We start from the raw sequence: 26,332 nt of genomic DNA, 5'->3' as shown, positions 1-26,332 counted from the left end.
TTCCCACGTGCTCCTGGGCCGTGGCCATAGGAGGCAGAGAGAAGAGCTGGACCCCAGTGGAAGGTACCCACAACTGTCCTGTCCTCAAGTATTGAACCTGCTTCCAAGAAACAACATCAAACTTACTGCATATCCCATCTCTCCTTACCAAATAATAACAATAATAATAAAAATCAAAATCAAACAAACCCAAAAAGCTGTCCAAGGCCAGACTCCTAGTTAAATGTCTTTAACTCACAGATTTCTGTAGTAGCCCACCTTGCTGCTGATTCTTTCCATGGCCAGAAGACATCACAAAGCAGTAAAATTATGTTGTTGTACTTTCATCTTTTACCTTTAATCACCCACATGGAAGGGGTGATTAAAGATGTAGCTAATTAAGAGGCCTGGAGGAAGATTTGGTACCTTCACTCAGATCTGCACAGCAACTCTACAGCCATGGCTGCTGCTCAGGGCACCCCCAACCCACCACCAACACTGACCTTGTAAGCCCTTTACTTCCTCCCTGCTCTCTTTCTAAAAAAAAATTTAGAAGACAGAGAAAAGAAAAGAAACAGGGACTAGCTTTACACTATGAACTGAACACTGTATGTATACATGCACCAGAAGCAGAAAAAGGAATGGAAAATGGAAAAGGGAATGGAAAAGGGATGGAGAAGAATCAGGGTGGATCTCCCATGTCTTGACCCTTGTGAATAGTCTCCCTGAAGTGGGGTGAAGTTGATATCTGAGTTAAGGCATATCCACATGAAATGAGGTTTTGACAGATTTTGAGGGCTGAATATTTAGCCTCAAACTGATGGTCAGGTAGTACATGCACTAAAAAGAGTGTCTGAAAGGAGAAGGGAAAATACCTGGTGGTATCTCCTGTGTGCAAATGGAGTCCCTGAGCATGGGAAGCCTTGCACAGGACCTAAGACCAGAGCTGCACTAGTCACATTAAATGGGAGGCAAAAAGGGGGGAGAAAAACAGTGAAGCCAGAGGAAAGTATGCAGTTTACCTTGAGAAACGGTGGTTAAAGGAGTCTTGCTCTTCATAAGCTCCAACAGGTCTGTGAGCTACTCCTGCCATGTGAGACTCAGTATTTCCTTGCACTCTTCCCCAGGCAGCACAGCTGGGGGCTGTGTGCTATCTGGACCTCTTCATTAAGCCACAGAGGAGGCTATTTATATACGGGGCAGGAAGGGAAGGCAGGAAGAAATGTGATTTCCTTTGTTCTAAGCAAACCTGACAACCCAGGCTGGGCCCGCCTTGAGCTTAGGACACAGCCTGCCAGCCTTACTGGCATATCTTCACCAGGAGCCTACGATCCCCTGCACATGCACAGCCCTCATCAGTGAGCAGAGAGACAGTGGTGCCATTGAGCAGCCCTGAAAGTGCTGTTGGCTGCCCAGCTCTTCCTTCCTCTCCTGTGAATGCATTATTGACAGTGATCACAGAGCTGAGGGGCTTGCAGCCTGCCTCGTGCATGGAGGCACCAGCTGTGGCTTTCCTGGGATGTTACTGCTGGCACCAGCCATCCCTCCGATGTAGTGAGAGGGAGAAGAGGAGGGACTTTTGGACCAGGCTTGCCATTGCATTGCACTCACAGCTGAATTTTCCCTTGGGATAGTGAACCAGAGACCCATGCTTCATAGGAGCTTCAGCACCCAGACTTCAGACTCCTGCTTGGCCACCCCAGAGCAAGTAAAGCTGTTGCCTGCAACATGCAATGTCTTCCCACATGGCACAGAGGCTATCTATCTGCCTTGTTCACCATGCCTGGGAGGAAAGTGGGGCTGACAGCGGGGCTTGTGTGGGGTGTTGCAATCCTGCTCAGCTCCTGGGCATGTGTAGCTGGGGTGGCCCTGGGAGGCACAATGGGACAGAGCAAAGAAACCATGAACAGTGGTTGTGAGAGGACCTGCAAAGCAGAGGCCTTGCTTCAGTAGGGCCACACCCAAACCTTTAAGATGATGGAGAAAACCTGGATTTTCTAGGGACTGGGAGAAGACAGTGTGGACTTTGCTGCAGCCCAGGAAGACACTGAAAACTGCCTCACCTGAAGTGGGGCTTGACTTCCTCTGCAAAGAGTGGAGATGTGTTTTAATCTATCATCTCACACAGCAGGGCTGAGTTTTCCCATTTAAAGACCATCTTCCTTTGGTTTAAAATGTGATGTTCTGATAAAGCTAACCCAAGAGACTGGAAACCCATGGTAGCTTTTGGCATGCTCAGCTGTGTGACAGCCATACACCAAGGCTCTGGCCAATGCAGTGTGCCATCGCATATTGTGCTCTTCAACCTTTAGCACTGCTCAGACAAAAGTGTTCCTGAGATATTTGGTCTCAGAGATACGTAGCAACAGATGAACTGCCAGGCCATAACTCAGCCCCTGGCTTGTTCCAGCATTAAGTTGTGGTCCTTACTTCACATCGTAATGATCTGGCATGATAGTGCACCCCTATGGTTTGGAGAAAGGGCAATTGTTCCCTGTCGTGGTTTAACCAGGACATTCCTGAATCCCAATGAACAGCTTACAGAATAAGGAAATTTTGCCTTTGTGATTCCTTTACCACAATACAAAAGTGCAGGTGAGGCATAGCTAGCGATCTTGCTTCTTCATCTATTTCTTTGCTACTAGAAAAAAACCAAAGTCCATTGGTAGTTAACTAGGAACTGCAGAGTAACAGAAACTACTGCCCAGAGATCTGTTCTATCATTCAAGCCAAGTTCACCAATACATTATCTAGGAAGACACAAAATCTGTAGTAAGTTATGTAAGGAGTCAGTTAAGATTCAGAACTCAAAGAATTAAAGAAGTCTCCCCGGAGCACAGGAATAGTGCCATATTTATCTGAAAAATTTAGTACTTGCTTTAATCTGCAAGCTTTTTGTATATGTCTGCCTCTTAAAATTGCCAAGGGCTGCTGTGCCTTAAAATGAGAGGTGACAGTGAAAACTGATTGAAAAACAGTGGAGTTGTTGTCCAGGTAGGAAGAAGGACAGCTTGTAAATCAAGTTCATGCCTTATTTGGAGGGATTATGTTTCTTCCCAAGTGTTAAAAATATTTTCTGCTTCTTGATTCTACACCGAGGAAAGTGCATTGGTCTGATCTGCGGATATGCAGTTCTCAGGCTGGGTTCTTTCCCACCAGAGGCAGGTATGTGCTACACCCATCCCATAATTAACGCCTGCTCTGGGCCTCTTGTGGAGGAGGATTGCAGTTTGCCAGCATATTTGAAACAGCTCTCCATGACTTTGGGAGTGCTCCCATGAAAGCATTCTTGCTTGTTAAAACATCCAAAATCAAATATGTGCCTGACAGATAGAGGATCATCCCAGCTAGAGATGAAAAATGCCTTAGATCAGAGAATCCATCCCCATGCTAAGGTAAGATATAGCTCTCAACAGACTCACATATCTTCGTTATGCTTCTAGATTTCTCTGCAGGATGCACAGCAAAGGCTTTTAACATCAATCCAGAGGAGGATCTACACAAGAGAAATTCTAAAACAGCATCAGGGAACAGTATGCTTTTTCCCCCTCCCTCTCTTCTTATTTCCTCACATTAAACAATTCATTGACTTTAATTGTATTTGCCTCAGGGAAAGAAACCTGGCAAATTTGAAGACCATTTTTATTATTAGTTAGGTGAGTTTACTTGCCAAGCGTACTTTCCCAAGTTCTCTGAACATCCTACTCATCAGTCATTAACAAAGGCCCCATTCATGGGAAGGCTACCAAACGGGTTTGCAGCATGGTTCACAACTGGCCCCAGGGTGAGAGCTTTCAGACCCCCTCTCTGCCTGCTGCTGTGGCATCCAAGGTCATCTACCATTAAAGAGGATGCTTAAGCCTCGGTAAGTGGAGGAAGACTGCCTAAAGGAAGTCTGAAGTGGAATTGCAATGGCTTAGAACAAAATTGCAATCCAAAAAGTCCCTGTTCTTTAAGACAGCTGCCTCTGTTGTTTGGGGAGGCATTTCCAGTGTGTATCAAGTGCCGCTCCCTCAGGTGTCCATCTCTGAGGCGCGTCATGCAGTCCCTTCTGTGTGCAGCCAGCAGCTGCTCCTTCCCTAACTTAATAGCCCCCCAATAAGAGACACAGGTTCAGTTCCATCTTCAGCCCAAGGAGGCTTACTGTCTGTTTCCTGTTTTCCCAGGGAATGCTCCAAGCACCAAAGCGTGGAGAGCGGGAAGGCATTGTCCCACCTTCTGGCTGAAAGCTGGATCCAAGAGCTGAAAACAAAATTAAGTCCAAGAATTTTATAGAAGAGGAAGGGTGAGTCGGTACTGATCAGGAGACGAGGCTTAAATAAGGCTTTTCAGGATGAAGGAGGGATTCGGACTGGGTACGAGTGCTGCTGCCTCAGCTGTGCAGGTGGTGGTGGGCCTTTCACCTGGAGAAGCCCCCATCTGTCCCCAAAGGCTCCAGGGCTGTGCTGGACCCCAGCAGAGCTGCAGAGGCAGCCGCAGGGCTCTGCTGGCAGTCACCCCTGGGGCAGGGGGGTGTCAGGGCTCTGCTGGCAGTCACCCACGGGGCAGGGAGTGGGTGTCAGGGGGTGCCACAGGGGCACGCTTCTCTCTTGCTCCTCCTCAGCAACCCATGGACCTGCTCAGAGAAGATGTTTTAGGTTGAGTGCAAGTTAACTTTTGCCAGAGCAAAACCTTTGCCTCACTTGTTGACCCTTGCGGTCCAAGACCAAGACGGCAGGTTGGTGCAGAAGTGCTTGGATCTGGCAGAGTCCGGCACAGGCGAACGACCAGAGGCTGCTGCTGCAGCAGGCTGGCAGGGATGGTGGCTGCCAGGCAACGTCCTGGAGGGGCCTGGGAGTGGAGGCAGAGAAGAGCTGTGGAGAAGGTAGCTGAACCCTCGCAAGGCGGTGAAGCCTCTCTTCTGCTTTGCACAAGTGCGGAAGCAAAGCTGCGTGGAAACTTGGCACCAGGCTGCTGGTGGTGCCATGTCCCCTCTGCTGCCTGGGGGTAAAAGATCTGCTGTGCGCTTCAGGAGTGCTGAGGGGCATATGGCCTGACCCCGGGGCCCGGAGCACCGTGCTGGTGAGGAGTCTGAGCTAACAAACCTGCATGGAGACAAGGGTAATGGGGAATGCGGAGCCTGACAGGAGGACCATAAGCCTTCACTGGCTCTGTGCTGACAGGGGCAGGGATCTTTACAACACACCGACCAGAAATCCTGCGCCTCCCATATTGTCTTGGATTGCCATGAACAGGATGGTCCCAGCCACAAGCCTTCATAACAGGAGTGCATATTCTTAATTAAGTGCTTCTGGAAGGAATTTTGCTGAGATTTTCTATGAAAACCTGATGGAATTTTTGATGTTTTCTGCCCCAGAGAAGTCCAGCTTGACTGTTCAGAGAGTGTGGACTGTGCAGTCTGCCCCTTCTGCGCCCTCTCCCCGTAACACAGGCTGTGCCTTAAAACCCACAATATATCCTTTCATCTGAATATAATGCATGGGGCAACGCGAGATGGAGCTGCTGGTGGAAGAGGTCATGAAGTTCCACTGCACTAGCATTTTGAAAGGGAATCCTATTAAAGAAATAGCCCGTGACACGGCTGCAGAGAAAGGTCCTGCACTCTGTCAATGTCTTGGCATGGAGTTAGCAGGGAGTATGGGACTGGACACAACTGGAGAGTGGGCTTTTCTTGGCATTGGCCACAATGAGTGTGGTTGTCCAAGGAAAGTTTGTGGGGGAGGTTGAGGGGATAGAAGAAGACAGACATGTTAAAGGGAAGTGTGTTCCTACATAATGAGACATTGTAACATATGTGAAAAAAAAAAAAAAAAAAAGAAAAAAAAAAAGAAAAGGGTCCAGAGTGATGAAAGGATTTCCCCAGAAAGAAGGTTGAGCAGAACATAGTTTTGGCTTACCATTATGGGCTATTGTGCCTTTGTAGGCATGGGACTTTTACACTAGACCAGCCCTTGTGTCAAAGCTAGCTGTGATGCCTGAGTTCCCCAAGCTGCTTCTCGTCTGTGAATCAGCTTTGGTTTGTTTCTACCCATGCAGCTGCTATTTTTTATTTAGTCTAATTTTAGCGTATCTACCAGCAGCTGCAAATGTAAATGGTCCCATTTGGTATCCAGCGCATCTGAACAGAAAGTGGCCCACGTGACGTATGTTGGATTCCCCCTTTCTTAAAAACCAGACAAGTAATAAACAGTTTCTGCAAAGTATGATATTTGACAAATTGTATTGCACAATTTTATGGTTTTTTCCTGATAAATCCTGAACTTAAATTGTAAAGCTCACACACAAATATCTCCTTGCAGAACTGGGAAACAAAGGACTTTGTCCCTGAGTGCAACACCAGAGCTGGAGACTGAAGCTTACTGGAAGCACAGAAACAGAGCAGCAAAGCTGACCTCCTGCAAAAGGTGGTATTTTCACATAATGGTGTGTTTGTTTCTGGGGAAAGTAAATGAACCATCTAGGAGGAAAAAAGGGACAAACAAACAAAAAAAACAGGTAACGATGGTAATGAACTGATGGAAAATATTAAATTTATATCAGCAAGTAATAGTCTGCCAGGTTCAAGACAATTTTTAGGAATACAACTAAACTGTCTGGGGGAATTGATATATCACTAGGATTCTGATATATTTTGATACATTTTGAGATATATGGTTTGTTTTCCCTGCAGGTTTTCCTGCTTCCCTGCCCACAGCTGCTCCCAGAACCCACCGCCTCCTGCAGCCCCAGTGCCCAGCTCACACATGAGGACCAGTGTGAGCTTGGTTCCTGCCTGTATCAGTATGTTGTTTGTGGCCCACCAAGGTTTCACACACATTGGTTGAGTACTACACCCAAACCAAACCAAGACAACTGAGACAAGAAGCTTGCATCCATTCTTAAATCACTGTACCTCCATCAGAAAACAGAAAGCATTTTTGTTCCCCTTGCCGATACAGCAGGCTGGTCCTTTCCAGTCATGCTCTTTGCTGCTCTGTGCATACTGTGAAAGAAATTCAGAAGTGGGTATCTTTTTTGCTCAGCCAGACTTAGATGTCTTAGCTGCTGAACAGGGTCTCTGACTTGGGTTATTCCTTCCTGTTCTTAGAACAGAACAAAATGAGCAGTGTAGGTTCATAATCTCAAGATTATGCAGCAGAAGGCTTAATGTTTGCTTATTCAGGACCATACTTAGAGGTCTTGCCTTCTACCAAATATGTTTTCATTTTCTAGCCAGGGATTAGGCAGTGTGGGGTGGCTATACAGATCCTCAGATCAGTCCTATCCTGCCCTGGTAGTCTTCTCCCCAACCTATTATGGTCCCATTCATCAAAAGAGAGACCAAACCAGTTTCTGTTTATTTTTGTCTATGTGCTCTGAGACAGACAAGTTGGGTGGAAGTTTGAGATTAATAATTAATTATTAAAACATCAATACAATAAAATTATCTTATATTTTTTCTTCTTAGTGAAGTTTCATGTTGAGTATTTGAAACCAGCAATCCAGATGTGATTTCGAAGACCACTGGCAGTCTTTGCTCATTAATCTTGCTGAATCATAGAAGCGTTTAGGTTGGAAAAGACCTTTCAGATCATCGAGTACAACCATTCACCTAACACTGCCAAGTCCACCACTAAACCATGTCCCATTAGTTCATAGGAAAGTCATGGCTGATTTGCTTTAGTGCATTCCACAGATCAGTATCTCTTCAAGACAAAACTGGTTTATTTTCCATGGTTCCAAAACCCAAAGTCCAGATGTACAGCCAGCAACAGCTGCTCGTAGCAGAAATGAACCAGTGATACATATGGGAAACATAAGACCTTCCTAAACACACAGTGGTCCTAGATTTTGGGGAGGGTGGTATTGCTTGTTTGGGTTGGCTTGCCTGAAAGAATGCACAATCTGCCAGCATAACAAAGATTCATCATCCTGATTAGGCAAGATTTCCTAGCACCATCTCCACAGCCTCTTCATTCCTACTAATCGAGCATCTGGAACACAGGCTGCCAAAAAAACGCTGACCTATCAGATTCCAAAACAGATTTTAGGAGACTTATCTACTGTCTTAAACAGATCTTCTGATAAAGCTCCCACTCTACAGCAGCAGGTTTGTTGTAAATTCCCACAGAGGTTCATTTTATAATGGAGGCATATTATTTTATTAAAATCAAATTATCACAGAACACTTTAAAAACATGAATTAAATTACTAAGCACGCCTGCACTGAAGGTAAGCTTTATTACTCGAGAAGTGAAGATCTGTTACAGTTGAGTAAGGCCTAAGACTGATCCTTGCAAGGATGAACATTGCACCTGGAAAAGACTGTGCCAGTTGAGGGAAGTGATGACAAAAATATTTTTAGGTGGGTTGACGGAGAATTCAGTACCTTGCCTGAGCACTGGGTTGAGCAACGTTGTGTTTAGCCATCACTTTAGGTATCCTTACTGCCTGCCTTCTTGTTTTCAATCACAGATTACACACTCCACCTGCTTCTCCAAATTATATCTGATGCCAGGAGTAAGCCAGATCAGCTTTGATGATCCTCACGCACTTAAGCAGCAGGTTGATTTTTTCATGTAGCATTATTTTTTGATTCAAGTTTCAGTATCATTACAGGGTTGTCAATACCTGTCAATACTAGAACCACTGTACTGAAAACAGTCTTCTGAAAATCAGCACAGCAGAATCAGGCCTTTGGGTATAAACCTTTCAGATCTACCACCTTGTCTTGCACATCACACTATTTGTACGATGAAATAGTGCATTTTATTGTCAGGCAAGGAATCCTATAACCAAACTAGTTTGCAGTCTGAGAGAGAAGAGGTAATGCAGGTCATTGGCAATGGTGCACACTGCCCACTTCGCTGTCATCACCATAAAATTCTGACATACATAAACGTTGATATAAAACCTCCCTGTCATGGCAGCCACAAGCCAGCCACAGCTTCTAACCTCAGTGCTATGATGATGTCCAAAGGCAGCTGAGAAGCAGCAACACCTGCACACATTGCAGAGTACAAACACCTTCCCAGCTTTGCCAGCTTTGCTCCTCTGACAGGGTGCTGCAGCAGGGATGGAGGAGCCTGGGGGCATCTCTCTGCTGTCTCCTGGCTCAAATGCCCATTTGAGCTGCAGCCTCTCTGTGGAAGAGTTTCCTATCAAAGTTGTGGGTTTATTTCAGAAGCACAAGGGCTTCATACTGTTATTCATACCACAGTAAATAAAATACAAAGCACTGTGAATTCATGTCTGAACTACCTACCAGTCATTCTTGGTCAGCAGTCGGGAGATGACATCTCTTGCTTTGATGGGTCTCTGATTTTACTCTCAGATCTCACTTGCCATTTCAAACATCCCTGTTCCCTATGGTTATGCTTGTTTTCCATCCAACCTTTTATTTTAAGTACAGGCAGCTAAAATGTATGTTCATGCTGTTGGAATTATTAGTGATTCCTGGTCTTCAAACACTGAAAAAGTTATATTATTGCAGCCCTGAACACTGCTGCATATTTTCACATTTTACGTGCATTTTTTTTCTGAAGTATGAGTTGTTGCAAGTATTTGTCATTAGACATACGCAATATCCACATGTATTTAGATTTGCTCTATGGATATTTGCATAGCTATAAACAATGAGTACCATTTAGGGTGGCAGAATCATATCATTCATTACATATGACCATTTCATATTTTTTAAATCTCTGAACATAACTCTGTTTCCTGGCTTATAATAAAAGGTTATAATGAAAATGCATCCTCAAAAGCATCATATTTGTTATACATCATTCTTTCTTTATAAAAGTTTCAGTCAAGCAGAAACACTGAACACACTGGATACTACATGGTTTATAGGGATGATAGCAAATGGTTAATAATAACTGCTTGTTATTCAGCTGTACATCAACATTACTTCCATATACTATCAGGCAACTACCTAAAAATAATTTTACCTGTCAAAATCAGATTACTAACAAATAGGGGAAAGTACTCAAAAAGACATTGTGAAATATTCAAAAAAGTAATTTTACTAGTTCCATGCTAACATCATAACTGAGACAAAGTTGAATCAATCTACTTTTCCAATGTAATGTGCTATTTATATAAGGGGGCATTGAAATAAAAGACAATGGAGAAAAACACTGAATATCTGCAGAGGTGGATATACTACTTTGTAGCCCTCCATCAGCTTACTTGAAAGCAGGGATGAGGAAATAAATGTGAAAAAAAAACCAATATGAATAGTTTGTTGGTTTATATCCCTTTTATTAGACATATAATTAATTGTATTAGCTAAATTGCTAGTGAGCTGTGCTCAGGCTTTGCCAAGGGGAACAGCTCCTTGCTGAGGCTCCTGTCCCACTGGCCATCAGCCCTGCTCTGCAGAAGAGCGGTGCAGATTCAGGAGAGGACAACTGTGGAGTCTGAAATCACTTCTGAAAGTGATGTAGCTGCTATAGTTAGAGAAAAATCAAAGTCACCTCTTGCTTAAGCTAAAAATGTCCACCCTGTAGTCCTTTTAAACTGGGAGAGCAGCTGCCCCCACCGCTTCCAACTTTTTGTGCTGCAGGGGCCATCCTGCCTGGGTGCTGATCTCCTAACCCAGAGCGCTAACCACCTAGGCTGCATTTTATTCTCATGCACCACCCTAAGCCCAGGCTTCAGGCACGTCAGGCTCAGCCGACTGGCAGGCTGGTGACTGCAGCTCTCATAGCTGGGCTGAAAGTCCTTAGGAGTTGAGGAGCGATGGACCTCGACAAAACTCTTTTGTCTTGTTTGGTTCCTCATCCTCTCCCTCGTCTTTGTTGATGGAGCTCCCACGTGGGTGGGATCTGAGGGCAGTGCCCTGCCCTGTCAGCACAGGTGATTTGTCCGGGGGTGACAAGGATGGGGCTCCATGCCTCATCCCTCCTGCAGGATTCATCCTCCCCTTTTGTGCCTCCCCAGAAACTCAAACAGCAAAGCGTGCTCACAGGTGTTGGCCTGGCTGGAGCCGCATGGCTCACCTTGTGTCACCCCACTCCTGCAGCACACTATCTGGACATACCCCAGCACTGCAGTGGGGGCACCCAAAATTGCATTCACTGCATTCACTGCATACAACTGTACCCTCCCTGCCTCAGTTTCCCCACCGTTTAAAATGGTGTTACTAACTCGCACAATGGGCCATTATAGTTAATGAGCAAACATCTCTGATGTGCTCTGCAAAGAAAAGGCGCTGCATGCTCTTAGAGCTGAGTATACTCATATCTTAGAACAAAGCTGTTATAAGAACACAGAACTTGTGCCATGTACAGTAGACATTTCTAGCATAGCTTTTATTGAGGTTAATATAATATTCATAACACTGCTAAAGGACTATTTGTTGGACTAAAGGATTTTGCTACTGGCATTTATCTATAGAAAAGTTTTTCTGTTTTATGCCCACATACTAGCATATAATTATAGTAATAAAGTCTAGTCCCTTCCTTGAAGTGACTGCTGCCAGTATTATGAAATCATGGCAATAGCTGTAAAAATAAAAGAGGTCACAACCCCTACACACACACACACACCCACTCTGTAGCTAATATCAAATAGCTTTGGTGGGAAAATGCAGACCTTTAAACTTTCTCTACCAAACTCAATGCATTCTGTATTTAACTTATCCTCTAAAACAGTTTGTGTTATAGGAATTTGAAAACTGCATATAACCATGGAAAAAGTCTGTACTTAATTAGCTACTGAGTCCAGCTTGATTTAACCAAAATAACAACCATTTCTTTGTGCTAACTATTTTTAATGATATGCATTACATGCATCAGCCTGTCCTTATGCCAAGGCTCTTCGAGCATCAACTCCTGCTTCATTGTTCTAGTTTTGGCACAATGAAGTATCAGGAAATGTCTGCACAGAGGTGCTTTTTCATGTCCAGCAGGGCAAGAACATTTCATTCTCAGGAACAAAGCCAATTATCTCGAAATTGTAGTGGCATCAAGCACAATACATTACAAGCTCTCAGGTGCCTCCTGGGAAGGCAGCACAGGGAGCTGGAGAAATGGCAAAGGCAGGTAGGAAAGGCTGCTATCTGTGTTCTTTGTGAGACTTTTCTAGGGTCTTCTACAGCAAATACCCCTTCTTCGCCATTATATATAAGCAGCAGAAAAAAAGTGTTAGGGGATTTGTGTTAGTTGCACGAGAAGGAAAAGCAGAGCAAGTACAACCTGAGCCCCACGTGTCACAGCAAAACATAGAAGGCAGCATCCACATGCAGCACCCAGGACGAAGTGAGTCTGGCTTTAGCTGCTGAGCGTCTTCAGATGTAAACCTGCACATAGAGGTTTTTAATGCCTTCCTTTTAGGATGCTTACACTGAAGCCCTGGTTTCACAAAGTGTTCGAGCTGCCCTGCTGAAGGAGCTTGAACTTCTTCAGGTGTTCAGAGCAAATCTCCAAAAGTCATGCCCTGCATGTGAGTGCATTTGACATCACTCATTACTCAAAAAATTGCAGCTTCAGATTTGGCTGTGGCCAAAGGAAGACAGAATTGAAAGTACAGTCAGAAAGTAAGAACAGAAATTACAGATAAATCAAAAGCATAAGACTGCTGCATTTGACAGCCTCTTCCTGTTCCCTAAACTTCATAGTTTGAAGAGTGTCAGAGGCATACAGTGCAGACAGTTGAAAAGCACAATTCCCAGCACGGCCCTGAGTGAGCTGCCTTGTTTTGTTTTCATAGCTGAGGCCTTTGGAGCCAGTGGGAAAAGAAAAACAACAACAAAACTCTCAGTTCTTCACTCTTCTTTGCTGGAAGTGAAAACTAAGGAAACATAAGCAATGTAGAGAGGGAAAAAGGTGGCAGAAGTAGTTTACAGGTTGTCAAAGGGAGAGAAGATGCTCAGAGTGATACAGGACAGAGGTTCTTGGAGAATGCTAAGATCTAGGAAAAACTCACTCAAATGAAAAACTGGAGACGTCTTAGATTTTCCCTCCTGCTCCTGTGTCTCATTCAAGAAGACGAAAACTCCGAAAATTAGTACAAGCTGGAGATAAACAGGTTAAACTTTGAGAACAAAACAGTAAAGCCAAAAATATGGTGACAGATCCTGCTTTTGTTTATCTTGGGGTAAATCTTGAATTATCCCATTGGGACAACTCTGCTTTTGCCTCAACACAACTGAAAGCAAAATGTGGCCCTTGCACAATACATCCAGATGTTCCTTTTTTCTATGATGAAAATGTGAGAAATTCAAAAAGGTCTCTCAGACTGATGAAATTCACAGTCTCCACCCTCTCCCCATGTAGCTCTACTTAATTCAGCTGAGTTACACCAGAGACAACTAGACTTTTGGCTCAAATAATATTTTTTTTCAGTGTTCTATGTTGCAAACCTACTATACAGGTTTTTTAGTGCCTGCAATTTAGCAAACCAAAGGCAGCACCGTGCTTTTACAAAGAGGGCAGATCTGAGGGAAACCTTTCTGATGTCTAGGACAGCAACATTCTTCTTTGCTTCTTTATCTGCAGTCTGCAGAGGCTACCAACAACCTGCAGAAGGAAATACTCCTCTTGTCCCTCTTGGGCATCATGCCAGCAGCAGAAAATCAGCAGGCAGAGAGATAATTACTCATTATTTGTTTCTGAACTGCCTGGTGCAGATGTATATCCTTTACTTTAGCTGTCTCTCACCCTGTTTCTGGCTGAATGATCTCATTTTGCAGACTCCCTGCACTTCATGAAGAAGCCCAGAGATATATAAGTGATCCATCATTTTCAGTCCCATGCCAAATTCTGGCAGTGTATAAGCAGGTGCTCAGACATGCTGGAGATCCAGAAAATCACGGTAATTACAAAAGAAGATGGATAGTGGGTTTGACTCACTGTACTTCCATGGATGCGCTCAGGCTTATCGCAGGAGCCAAATACTGCCCCAATGGAACAGTGCATAGGATGTGGGGAGAGCAAAGGGGGAATGAGAGAAGGACTTGGGGATGGCGTTAAATTTGTAGGACCCTGTCATTTTCCTTCCCCAGAAATCCCTCCACATTGTGAGGCTGAGGGTGTCATGGGTAGGGAGCAAAGGCACCCTGTCCTGCCCGGCAGCGCAGGCAGCTGCCTTCTCTACCTAGCAGTTAAACACTGGCGTCTGCCAGGCTATGCCTGGTTCCAGCTGGACCTGCCCATGACTCAGAACTTGTCCACTGTGGTGGGGCTGGCCAGGCAGACTGCATGGCTGGGGTGGCCATGTGATGTTCACAATCAGCCCTTACCTCCTTCTTCTGACAGTACTCCATTGTCTGTACCCAACAGGTAAGTCAGGTCTGACACGTGAGTTGCAATTTTGTCTGGGCAGCAGAGGATACTTGACTGCCATCTTCAAAACAAGATGAGCTGTGGGTGACTTGTCCCCTGTGAGTCCAACTGCAGGAAGAGAGGAATTATTCAGTTATCACGGCCAGGGAGCCACCTTCCCTCTATCTCTACCTTCACTCAAACTACACAACTGCTGACATCATACCGGTACAGTGTTGTCCCACCACCTCTTTTAGTCATGCAAACTTCTCTATACTTGGCCATCTCCTATTACAGCTGAAGAACCTGATTCTGTAACATCTGCGTTCCTTTATGGTCTCAAAATGCCTTTGCAGTCAACAGGCAGCCCCAGGACTGGTCATACTATGCCCAGGTTTGGGCAAGTGAAGACAAAATGCATGAATGGGCTGTGGCTGCGGCCATAAGGTACAGCCCCGCTCCCATGGAAGTCCACAACAGACTCCTGTCATTCCACTGGGTGCTGGTGCAGGCTGCTTCCAGTTCTCACAACAGAAGATTTCTTCCACAAAATTTTAACCTCAACAAGCTGGGGCATTTTTTAAACCGATAACTGGGTAAAAATCAAGGCTAATGGTGCATCAGTGAAATAATGTACCTTTTTTTTGCTGCTGAAACAGGAGTTCTTGCAGGTTCTCTGTTGGCTGCTTTCCTGGAACACCACAGCATCCTCTCCTGCTGCTGAAAGTGTGTCCCTTTGGTTTGCCATAGTGGACCTGGGCTGCAGCAGGGCTGCTTTGCCATCTGCAAGCTGGGCTGCCACAATGAATAGGGCAGGCAGCAGGGCTTGCAGTGAGATTTTCCACTCTTGCACCAAACCCTGTCAGGAGATGGAGGCATCACGGGGCCAGTAGGACTGGGAGGGCAGGGAGAGCCGGGAGAGGGGCTTCTGAGCTTGGTCTAGGGTCACAGCTCACCTCTCATATATGTCCCTTGCTCACGGAGAACCTCCTTTCAGCTGGTGAGCTTGAGCACAGTGAGCTTGTCATCAGACTGGGTGTCCTGCTGGAAGCATGTTTCTATGTTTAGGGTCTCTGTCTTAACCTCCCTTTCCGCCCTCGCAGGGCACTGGCTTTACAGCAGCCCAGTTTGGTCCAGCAAACACAATGCCATCTGGGACTGCTCTTCTGAGACTCACCCCCTGGTGCAAATTCACTTAAATCGGCACCTATCTGAGCATGCTTCAGCTGCTGTCTTTTTTTCCTCTGCAGAACCGAAGATCCTCAGGACACGCATCCTTTCTGGTTGTGTGCTTGCACAGTGCCCACCACCATGGGACCGAGCCTACAGAGGTTTCCCTAACACACTTGAAGAGGCTGACCAAGAGATCTTCCCGACAAGCACACAGGCACCTGAAATAAATCCTCCGTGCCATCGCTACCCTCCTTCTTAGCTGCTTCATCAGGGCATGGCAGCAGCAAAGTGAGAATTGTTTAATATCTTTTGCCCAGTATGAAAGACACAGAGAAATACCCAGATACCCAGGGAGAAAGAAGTTGCCGTTGGCACAGACTTTAGATACACAGCAATGAGACACAGGAGGAGGGACAACACATGACATTGCCTCTGGCCAAAATCTATTTCTCAGTGAAGTGTTCAGCAAAACAACCACCATCACCACCACAGAGCTATCTGGGTCGTCACAGGAGATGATTACACTGATCAGCCTCGAAGTTAAAATCAAGAAAAAAATGTTTGGATCGATTCTTGCTAGCAACTGAAAAAAAGAGAATCATACTGCCCAATATGGTAAAAATGGAGCTCACTTTCAGTGGGAAAATGTGGATTTTATTTTCTTCAGTTACAGTGGTTAATCCTGTCAGCTCATTTTAATAATGCTTTTTATAAACCCACTCTGATCCAGATGTGGTGTGTTACTGTGTTCTTTTTGGGAATGCTGGGCATTTAATCCACATTTACAACACATTAATGATGCTCGCATTTAAAAAAAAAGGATCCAAAATCTATGGTCCAATGATTATTTCTAACATTTCCATCATCTTTTTTCAAAATCACCAAATTTGCTGTATCTCTGCAGGATAAGGCTTGTCTGCATACCAGGTTTGAAAAAAGATAAAAGATCCTGGCTTGACCTGAGGTTGACCTTTCTGTACACAAGCTCTGCTATTGTAGAGGAACCGAAAGCAGCAGCGCTTAGCAAAACCAAACCAAACAAGCCCCGAGAAGCAGGCGGCAGGGCTGGGGCGGCCACCCGGCAGAGAGGTGCAGCTCAGAACACCAGATCCTGCCTCGGTGCACCACCCGTGCCTGGTGAGAGCCAAATCACAGGGCAGACCCCGGCGAGCATCTGTCAGCAGTGAACCCCAGTGGGCCACGTTCCTCCCCACCTTTGGAAAGCCTCATGTCTAAAAGCAGATCCAAACAACTGTGGTGTTTGCTCACATCTGAAGAAAAGTACTTTTTTTTTTTTTTTCTTTTTTTGAGTCCAGTTTGCTGTAAGCTGCCTTGGTTTCATCATCCTGAGCAAGGCACGTTCAAAGCAGGCTGCAACTGCTCAGGGATTGCTCAGAAATTTGGACTTGCAGTTACTTGCAAGCTTTTGGATTATTACACATCCTTTAAATCGGAGACATTTTATACCCATGCAACTCCTGAGTACAGAAGCTGCATCAAATTTGTGATTCCCTGTAGATGGCTTTTAATGGGTCTTGTTATGTGATACGAAAATTTTTCACACAGACATGGGAATATTCTATTGGCTTCCTGGCCTAGTTCCCACATTTGAACTATTGCTGCTTTGACTTCACTGCAGGAAAGATCTCTGCTGTGCTCTGCACATCTCTGCTGCTTAGCAGAATGAATCGGGAAGTGGTATTTCCCTGAAGAGAAAATTTCTTCTAACTGAAAAACAAACCACTTTTTTAAGAGCTGCTTTGTCAAAAATTGGTCAGGTTTTTGCTGGAAAAAAATCTGAAAAGACAGTCTGTGCAAAAGCTTAGAGATGAGGGAGTCATAGCTTAGGTGGGTACTCTGCCATAAGGACAGCTTCAGTGCTGACCCTGAGATGAGATTCACCTCCCTTCTCCGGTGCTGTAAGCCTGCCAGCAGGGCTGGATGTTGTTCTCTAGGGTATGTGGGTCGGGCAGCGTTTCACTGCGGCACCCCCTGCACCTCAGTGAGAAGCCCCAGAGTGTGTCTTTCTCCAGGGCGCCCAGGACCACCCTTGCCCACAAGTAGCCAGACAATCTCACTGATTTCAATGCAATTGCTCACATGAGTGATGTGATCGGGATCAGGCTGGAGAAGTCCCATTCCTACTGCTGGCTATACAAAGATACAGTTTTCCTTACCATATTCAGTGCTTCCTTTCTCAGTGCTGGCCCACCCCTGGCCTCCCAAGGTACCTACAGATCACAGATGAAGAGGCTGAGAGGAACAACCCAGCCCTCACAGGGCTCATGAGAGATGCAACTCAGCTTGTCCTCCAGAGGAAAAGGGTGGTCTTAATGTATCAGAAGTAGTGCAGCCACCTGAGCCACTGAAATATTAACATACTGCACCAATTTATGTGCTTCCTGGATGGACTATATTTTACTTTTATCAGCCATCTGTTTTTCAGACTTGACACTGGTGGTTTCAGTTCTGCTGCTAAAATGCACCTTGCACTCAAGAAAATATTTCCTGTTCTGGTTCCTTCATGGTGGCTTACAGAAACTGCAAGCTATCAGACAGCTATGAAGACTTGTGACCATGTCCTCCTGCAGCTGCTCAGCAGCAGAAAAACAGATGCAGCTGGCTACTGTTGCTGAAAGGAAGCACACAGTGAAACCACCGCCTGCCTGGTCCCTCTGCTGAAAGGGCGCCCAGACAAGATTCCGGTCTATATGGAGGAGGGAGTGAGACCTGTCTCTGTGAGACTTAGATAAAACCACCTCCCTTACCCTCGGCGTTGCTCACCTGCACCCTCCCTCCAAGCAGACCCACCCTCCCACATCCAGCAGCTGGGTCAGCAGGAACATGTCTGCCAGGACATGTGTGCCCAGGCACAGCTGGACCTGGGATACCTCTGGTGCCTTGGCCCTGGCATGTGCCCTCGCTGCACCCTGACCTAGAAGCTCCCCCCATGGGGCCACCCTGCACCAGGACACCCATTCTGGTGCCCTCCTCTGCTTCCCAGGACCCCCTGAGCACACCCAGCTTCTCCCAAGGCAGGGTGGCAGTGCTCAGGAAGCAATGGAGCATCCTGCAGGAGGAAGGTGTTTGGATAAATACAGGCAGAAGCCTGTTGAAAGCACAGGTTCATTTCCCTTCACCTAAGTAAATAAATCAAGCTGATTTAAGCACTAGCAGACTTTAAATTGCCCTGTCATTAGACTGTCTCATTGTGATCACTCTCTATATAAACCATGGGTCATTTCACACTTGCATCGTGTTTAATTCTTACTAATATTGAGATGATGTGTAAGATTTCATAGATCAGTACAGAAACAACAGTGTTGCTCATAAAGCACTGATTACAAACCAGGGAAGCAGAAGCCTAAGAAGTCAGTGCACTTGGCAAAAGGGCCACCAGTGGGTATGTTGTGAATTAAATACCATTGGAAATACACTGCTGCAATACCAGTGGAAGCAAAGATAATCAGACCAACACTTTAGGTGCTTTATTAAGGCCAAATGAATGATGTAGAAATGACCATCAATAATTTAACCAGCAATTCCCTGAAACACTGGGGGATTTAAATTATTAAACAAATACTCTTTGACTGATTTATAGAACTGGATATATAACATGAAAAATTATTGCTTAAACAATTTGAGTGTCAAACTGTGGATATTATTTGACCACCATTAAACGGTACACAAATGTGACACTTGTTTCTTGGACATATTTATGCCCAGCGCTGAAGCTCTTCTGCCATGGGCATGTTCACGGCTGTCAAACACATGCCTGCTCTGCACACCCCAGTACGTGTGCATGTCATCCCTGCATGGCACACTGTCTCCAGCTGCCATAGACACTGAAAGTTGTCGAATCAGTGTAAATGGTGCTGATACTCACACTTCTCTTTCCCTCCATATTATATTGATCCATGCCTATGCTAATCTTGCTGTTAGCTGGTTGACACCTGTAAGAGGTGTGAACAGAGCTGTGTGGCCATCCCACTGTGTGTTTATCCTGAATAAGGCATTGGGGTTTCACTGTCGCTGTCTGCTCCAACACTTCTGGAAAGGCAGGGTCCTGACTGCAGGCAGGTACTACCAGGTTGCTCAATAGCATACTGGATTACCATCTTCTCTTACCAACATCGTTCCTGAAGCATTGGGCATCTAATTGCAACTAGAAGACTGAATAAATTCTTCTTTGAAGTCTCTGCAATTACTCTGTCTGGACTGTAGCGTATAGCTATTTTTTAATTTTGTCATGCACAGGCTGCTTGCATTTGATACAGAAAAAGAGGAAGAGGAAGAAGATAGGAGGAAAAATGGCATGGTAATGTCACTGGAGCACAAACTAAGATTTTGGATATGTGAAGAATATCCAGTGTGGTGAAGCACTCATTCCTTCATATGACTTTCAGATGTTTTTCCAATACAAACACTGACAGTCATAACAAACCAACAATAATCAGTCAAGGTAGCCAAGCCATTTCCTCCTTACTCATTTGTAAAGTGTGACACAGCTGTTTACGCAGCACTCAAAAACATACATAGCAAGAACACATTGAAAAGGCAGCGATTTCATGGCATTTATTTGGTTTGCTCTTCAACAGACAGCGTTCTTTATAAAACAGCAAACTGAGCAACACGGGTATCTACAAATTGTAACAGACTCTTGCAAAAGAACTGAAGCTTTATCTTAATGAACATCTGCAATTATAAAGGTTGTGAGAAAGCTGCAAAATAAACCACAACACTGGAAGACATGGTTCTGCACATGTAAATGAGGGGAGCTGACAAAAAACTCTTTATATGGGGCCCAGAAAGCACTGAAAACTGAAAAACAGAGTTGTATGTTCTTCGTGTATCCAAGCAATTTCCCAGAAGGGTTTCAAGTTTTACAGTTAGCTTTTGTACTGGAAAGAAAAGAAAGACAGTAACCTTTAGAGTGAGTGACAACTCTGTGAAAACATAATACTGTGAGAAAATATATTATATTACATATTGCATCATGAGGTGGTTTAATTAATTAGACAATATTAGTTTCTGTTGACATAAAGTATTCTTACTTTACCAAATCAAATCATAGGCAGTTTCACAATCAGAACAACATGTTTTTCGCCAGAAGAAAAAATAGGTAATTGTGTTTTAACACTGGGGCCCCAGTTCTCAGGTTGTATTAACCTGCATTCTATGAGAGATTCATGGAATGGATTTTACCTTGGACCTCCACCAGCCAGGACTTCCTCAGCATCCAGAGAATTATGGTTTCTTCACGTTACAAGAAAAAACAAGCTGTGTCAGGGCTGTGAATTGGGTACTCCATCTTCATCAGCATAATTTGTTGGATAAATAATGTGGTCTGGCAGCTAGGGAAAGGCCTGGGAGACATCTCCTGGGTTATGTGCCCATTTTTGCTGCCAGCATACTTTATGAACACTCAGCAACCCCATAACCTTCCTGTGCCTTTGCCTTCTGCTTTATGAATAAGGCAGATAATAACTTCAGCTTTGTAAGGAGTTTTGAGAGCGATGGGTAAAAGTTGTTACCTTCATCCTATACATTATCATTGTTATTACTAAAAAAATATATGGTTACAATATATGCAGGAGGGAAACTTCCTAAACATAAAATTGAGTAGATGAAGTGTTCTGGATCACATGCCAGAGGAGGTTTTCCACAGTAACAGTTCAATTGACATAAAATCATAGGAGAATAGAGCTAGAAAGGACTCCAGCTACATTCCCACACTATAAAGCCATATGAAGCCAATCACAGCATCCCAGTCAGTATTTGTACAGGGACAGGGACACAGGGATAGGGAAGACATGGTAGCTACAATGATCCTAAGCGATCTATTCAGATGCTAACTACCTCTGCAGTTAGAAAGGTTTTCCTCCTAACTGTGCTGACCTTTAGTTAACTTAATTATATCATATCCCACTCTTGCTGAATTTGACAACGATTTATTCCTGTCTTTAATTCCAGGTATGACTAGTATGTCACTTTTCAGTCCTCTTTTTTTGAGTCAGACTAAATCCAGTTCCTCACAACCTGCGTTTTCTCGTGCTGTCATCTCTGCGCTTGTTTGCACTTTCCTTGATCTGTTTACAACTTTTAAGTGCTGAGCCGAAGCGTAGCAAATTCACACCAGTCGAGAAGCCTCACCCAAGCAAATACAGCAGTTACCTCCCATGACTTTCACATGATGGTCCTGCTGACATAACACTTGCCATTTTTGCAACAGTCTGGCACTGTTAGCTCCACTACCACCCTGAGGTCCTGTAGCAGGACCACTGCCTACCCATTCTGCATTTTACACTGACCTCCGCTTCATAGATAGAGTGTATCACATCTGTCTTTGTTAAATGTCATTTGTTCATTTTCAGTTCTTTTCCCAGTCTAGAAACTCTGTTTTTCTTATCCTGTCCTCCAAAAGCCAGGAAATCTTTGGCCAGTTTTGTAGGTGTCCCATTTATTCCCTCACCAAAATTGTAACTGAAAGTATTGTATATAGAGAGTACTTGAGTACAGATCACTGTATGCATCAACAGAACAAATTATTGATGGCACCTTTCTGAACACAACATTTTGGCTAATTATGAGTCAAACATAATGCACATCATATGTCCTTAATTTGCTCATCATGAGGAAGAAAGTTATATTGGCATGAAATGAAGAACACAGAATAATAGTCCTTTAAATGAACACCTATTACCATGTTGAAAATAAGGACCATTTTACTGTATTCTCATCATATTTTAACCTTAAGGAAAGGCAGCAATAAACAGAGCTGAAGTAATCTATTACTGCTTGTATACTTAATCACAATGCTCTCATACTGCAGCCAGTACTTCCATAGCCACTGAATTTTTGTGAATTCACATTTCATTTTTGTGAATGTGTTCCAATTAATTTTAAATATAACTTGCCCCTGGATTTGGGCTGGCCCCTGTTCATGGTTAGCTGTGTCTTTAATGTCCTTTGGTCTCTCCTGTGGTGTTTAGGTGTCAGGGCTCCTGTCTGCACCCCCTTATAGTCTAACCTTGTAGCTCATTCCTCAGTCTCAGGGCTACAGCCTCTCCCCTGCTGATGTATTTGCCTCAGAGGCTCAGCCTGGCACAGCTGCCTTGCAAGATGTCCCTTCACGAGCTGTGGCCACATTGACCCCAAAACAAGCTTTTCATAATAGCATCATCAATTTCTATAGAGGTTACTGCAGCAAACAGCCCACACTCCTGGAGGAAGGGAAGGCTCCTCTCGTTCTATATCCCAACAAGGGTGGTCGTTGGGTGCCTCGTTCATCCAGGGTCTGTGTGCCAGTGCTGGGCAGAGAGCAAAATGCCTTCCATATCCGCACCCACCAAGTGGGGCTCAGGTTTATCTGTCTCTGTGTAAGCACAAACAGCACAGTAACTCTGCATCTTCAGCAGCAGCAGGTGAAGCTTCACATTGTCAGAAAAGGGAGACCAAGTTAAACTCCCCAGTCCAGTCCCATTTCCAAAAGCTGTGGATGCATTATTGCTCCCACTAGGTGCACATTACATTACAGAGCCACGGTCATACAGTGTGGCAGTGTTGGAGCAGGAGACAGTTGCTGGCACTGAGGTGCACACTCTGCCAACTAACCTGGTCCATCCTCACAAGTGCAAGAATTACGTGTTAGTACAAACAGAGGAATTTCCACTGGTGACAAGGCACATGCAGAGAAAGGCAGTTTGTTGGTACAGTCCTTTCCCCCTTGTAGTGCAAACGATGTTTGTGTCTCCATCCAGCTGCCCCAAAATCCAGCTAAAACCATTCGCTTGCCTTTCTCCTTTTGACATTAAGTGTGTAAAATATCTAAATGGCAGAATCTGACTCATGTTTTGCACTGATATAACAACTGATGGAGGCACTGGAGAGTCAGGGCCTCCTCCAAAAATGTACCATCTGACAACAGTGCTGATGTTACAGCCTCAGTGTGGTAGGTACAGAGCAGCTTACAACATGCAAAGTGCAATCATCACATTTCCATGCTGAGCAGCTCGCACTAGGCAAGCAAACATTCAGCTCCCCCAGTCTTCTCCTGGTAACAAAGGAGGCAAGACACACCTAGGGAAAACAACAGAGCAAGCTGGTTTCAGATACCACATTAAGACTAAATGCCACTCTGTCTCATCTGAAAACCTTCTGAACACTGCAGCTGAGTTAACAATGTCTTTTCAGATCAGCTTATTCTTTTGCAGGCTGTTGCCCAAGCCAGCACCAGCCCATGGAACCTGGTTTCTGCAGGTTGTTTGCTCTTAGATACAAGGCAAACTGCATCTGCCTCTGTGTCTGCATGCAAAGTGAGCACCCTACAGCAGACATGCTGGAGACTCCCCTTGGAAAGACAGCTTTGGGACAGAGGAGTGGCTGCTTTTCACAGTTGTCATGTGGAACTACTGAAATCCTTGTGTGGTGGAGCCTCCCCACACCGCAGGGGTCTCTTACGCTCACGCTGTACATTAATGCAAAGTCTGCTTTCAAAGGCCCCATCTGCTCTGTGGGCTCTTTACCTTGGATGCTGCTATAGATCAAAGATCTCCCAGCGACCAGGGAAACAGCAAAACAGTGTTTTCAAGTGGTTTGCTAGTTGTAAATGTGCAAAATTTGCCTTTAGTACAAGCATATCCCACATGCAAGCTAGCCAGCTGACTGGAGAAGTGCCAGTCGGTAGGTGCAAACATTTTGCCCTATGTGAAACTCACAATTAGGCTGCTCCGAAAACCTCTCTTGACCATGTTTTCTCCCCTAGCCCTATTGCTGCCAAGAGCACCTTGTGCATTTCCCTAGCTTTCAGCTGCCCCCGACATGGCACATGTAGTATACAACTAATTTCACTCACCAAGAGGCACCTACAAAAGCTGACAACTCAGTATAGTTGGACATAGTTTATGATAAGGATAACAAGCTTTTGGATTTGCTACTTGCCAGCCGGCTCCCCTTTTCCGATATTCTAGTTATAGCTGATTCATCAAGGTAGAGGAAAATAAAAGCACCTTGCCATCAATCACAGCTGGTGTATCACAGCCTTTTTAAGCCAATTTTGTTTGCCATTGGTGGAGAAGCCTGACTCTTTGAAAATCTTGAGATGTCTGGCAGACAGAGTGAGTAGATGATCTCCCAGGCTCCTTCCAGCCTCACAGTTCTCTGGTTCTATGAATAACAAAATAACTTCCTAAAGGCAGTTGTGCTGCATGCACTTACAGAGTACATTAACAGTGGTTAATTCATGAGATTGCCCATTAATAATAAAGCAGAACATCGTTATGGAGGGAATATTGTACCTATTACCAACAACTCTCCAAAGATCCATGGGGTACAGGATTCTACTTCTCTTAATGTATAATATATAACTCTGTTATTTCTATAATATTACGCCACTAAAGAAGATCTCAGTTAACCAGCTCAGCTCATCTTTCATTTGCTGTGTAATTGTTGTAGTTTGTTTAGAGAGAATTACTTATCTCCCCTTGCCGCCTCCATAAAACAAAGACAAACTCTTTTCTCTTTATTCTTTTTCCCAAGGGGACACCATTTGCATTGCACCTGATATATTATCCAATATCCAGATGAAAGGCTGAACTTGAGCAACACATCACCACAGATCATGTTCCTGAATGCTTGTACATGTCCATACTGAAATGTGTAGTTTAAGTTGCTTTGTATTAACACACTGCACTGTTTCCTCTCTCCCATGAGAGAGTTAGCAATGTTTAGGTAGGCAAACCAGAGCCATTGCCCTTTCTAGCTGCTCACACTTGAAAAGGTGGTAGCACTCAAAGATGATGTAAGGTAAAAATAGGAAATTCAGAAAGTTAAAGTCTCTTTTGCTTTAACTCTGCACAGACTTTTTTTGATTTGAGGAAGGCAGAGGTATATGAGATCGGAGAATAATCTGGTTGGTGCTGTACAGTACAATCTCATTCTGATTGGGATACCTGGGAATGCAAGACGGCTATGTTGCCATGCAAAGAACAGTGGCAACTCTTAGTTTACAACACTTAAGTGACATGAATAGGATAGACACCTGTCTGGAGTAGGAACCTGATAATTTGCTTCCCTGATAAAGGAGGATTCCTCTAAACCACTGATATGCTCTGACATGGTGTCAGATTATATCAGGGCATTTTCCATAAACCAGTTCTGTGTATGTGTGAGATGCTGTCCGTGACAGGCTCACAACTGAACTAGATAAATATTTAAATTATTAAGTTATTTAATTTAGGGCTTGTTCACAAATATCAATTTAAATTCTCTTGGTTTTCCCCAAATAATCCAGTGTGTCTTCTTCTCTTCCCCGTGACTAATTGTCCGCAGCCTAAATGTACAGAGAAGGCCTATATTCTGTGCACTTACCCACAGGGGCGTTATGAATGAAGAAAGGTGTCCTGTTTGGTTTTCACCAATGTTGCTCAACACAAAGGTAGTGTACCCTTTAAAATTATAGCTATGCTGTTATTTGAAAAGTACATAGTATTTGAACATAAAAAATGTATTATCTTTCAACTAGGAGCTGATCTTGATCTCCCCTTCAGGCAGTGGAAAAACTTCTGTTAGTGTAAGTGGGTCAGAATCAATTAGTTTGGGAGAAATGTGGACTTTTCTCCATCTCTGATTTTTGTCTGCATGGCAGGGCTCCCCTTTTCTCCTGACTTCTGCTTAAGATAATGAGGAGTTCCTCTGAGCTTCAGTCAGCAAGATTTTAAACATCCCTCCTAACTGAGACATGACTATTGGTTTCAAATTCCCCCAAGAAAACTGGGGTGGGGGGAAATATCTGAACAAAATCTTCCATGGCATATTCCATGGCATATTTAAAATAACCACAGATCATGAATTAGAAGCAGATGTTGACAATCCTCAAACCAATCAGACATTTTACAATGGACTCTAAGTGTCACAATAACTGGACAGGTCAA

General features: G+C 44.4%; 1 protein-coding gene and 1 long non-coding RNA gene across 2 annotated transcripts in view; one reads left to right on the top strand and one right to left on the bottom strand.

Annotated features, from left to right (window-relative positions):
* The window catches only part of LOC130142519 (uncharacterized), a 43,467-nt gene extending 41,772 nt beyond the window's left edge, over positions 1-1,695 (bottom strand). The window contains exon 1 of the long non-coding RNA XR_008819435.1: positions 1,002-1,695. This is a non-coding gene — a long non-coding RNA (uncharacterized LOC130142519). The remainder of the gene's footprint in view (positions 1-1,001) is intronic.
* Positions 1-26,332, top strand: part of GPBP1 (GC-rich promoter binding protein 1) — a 292,889-nt gene that overhangs the window by 64,984 nt on the left and 201,573 nt on the right. The gene's annotated exons all lie outside the window — the stretch shown is intronic.

Source organism: Falco biarmicus, chromosome Z (assembly GCF_023638135.1).
Source record: "Falco biarmicus isolate bFalBia1 chromosome Z, bFalBia1.pri, whole genome shotgun sequence".
In the NCBI taxonomy this organism is placed as follows: domain Eukaryota; kingdom Metazoa; phylum Chordata; class Aves; order Falconiformes; family Falconidae; genus Falco; species Falco biarmicus.
This window is presented reverse-complemented; position numbering and strand designations above follow the sequence as displayed.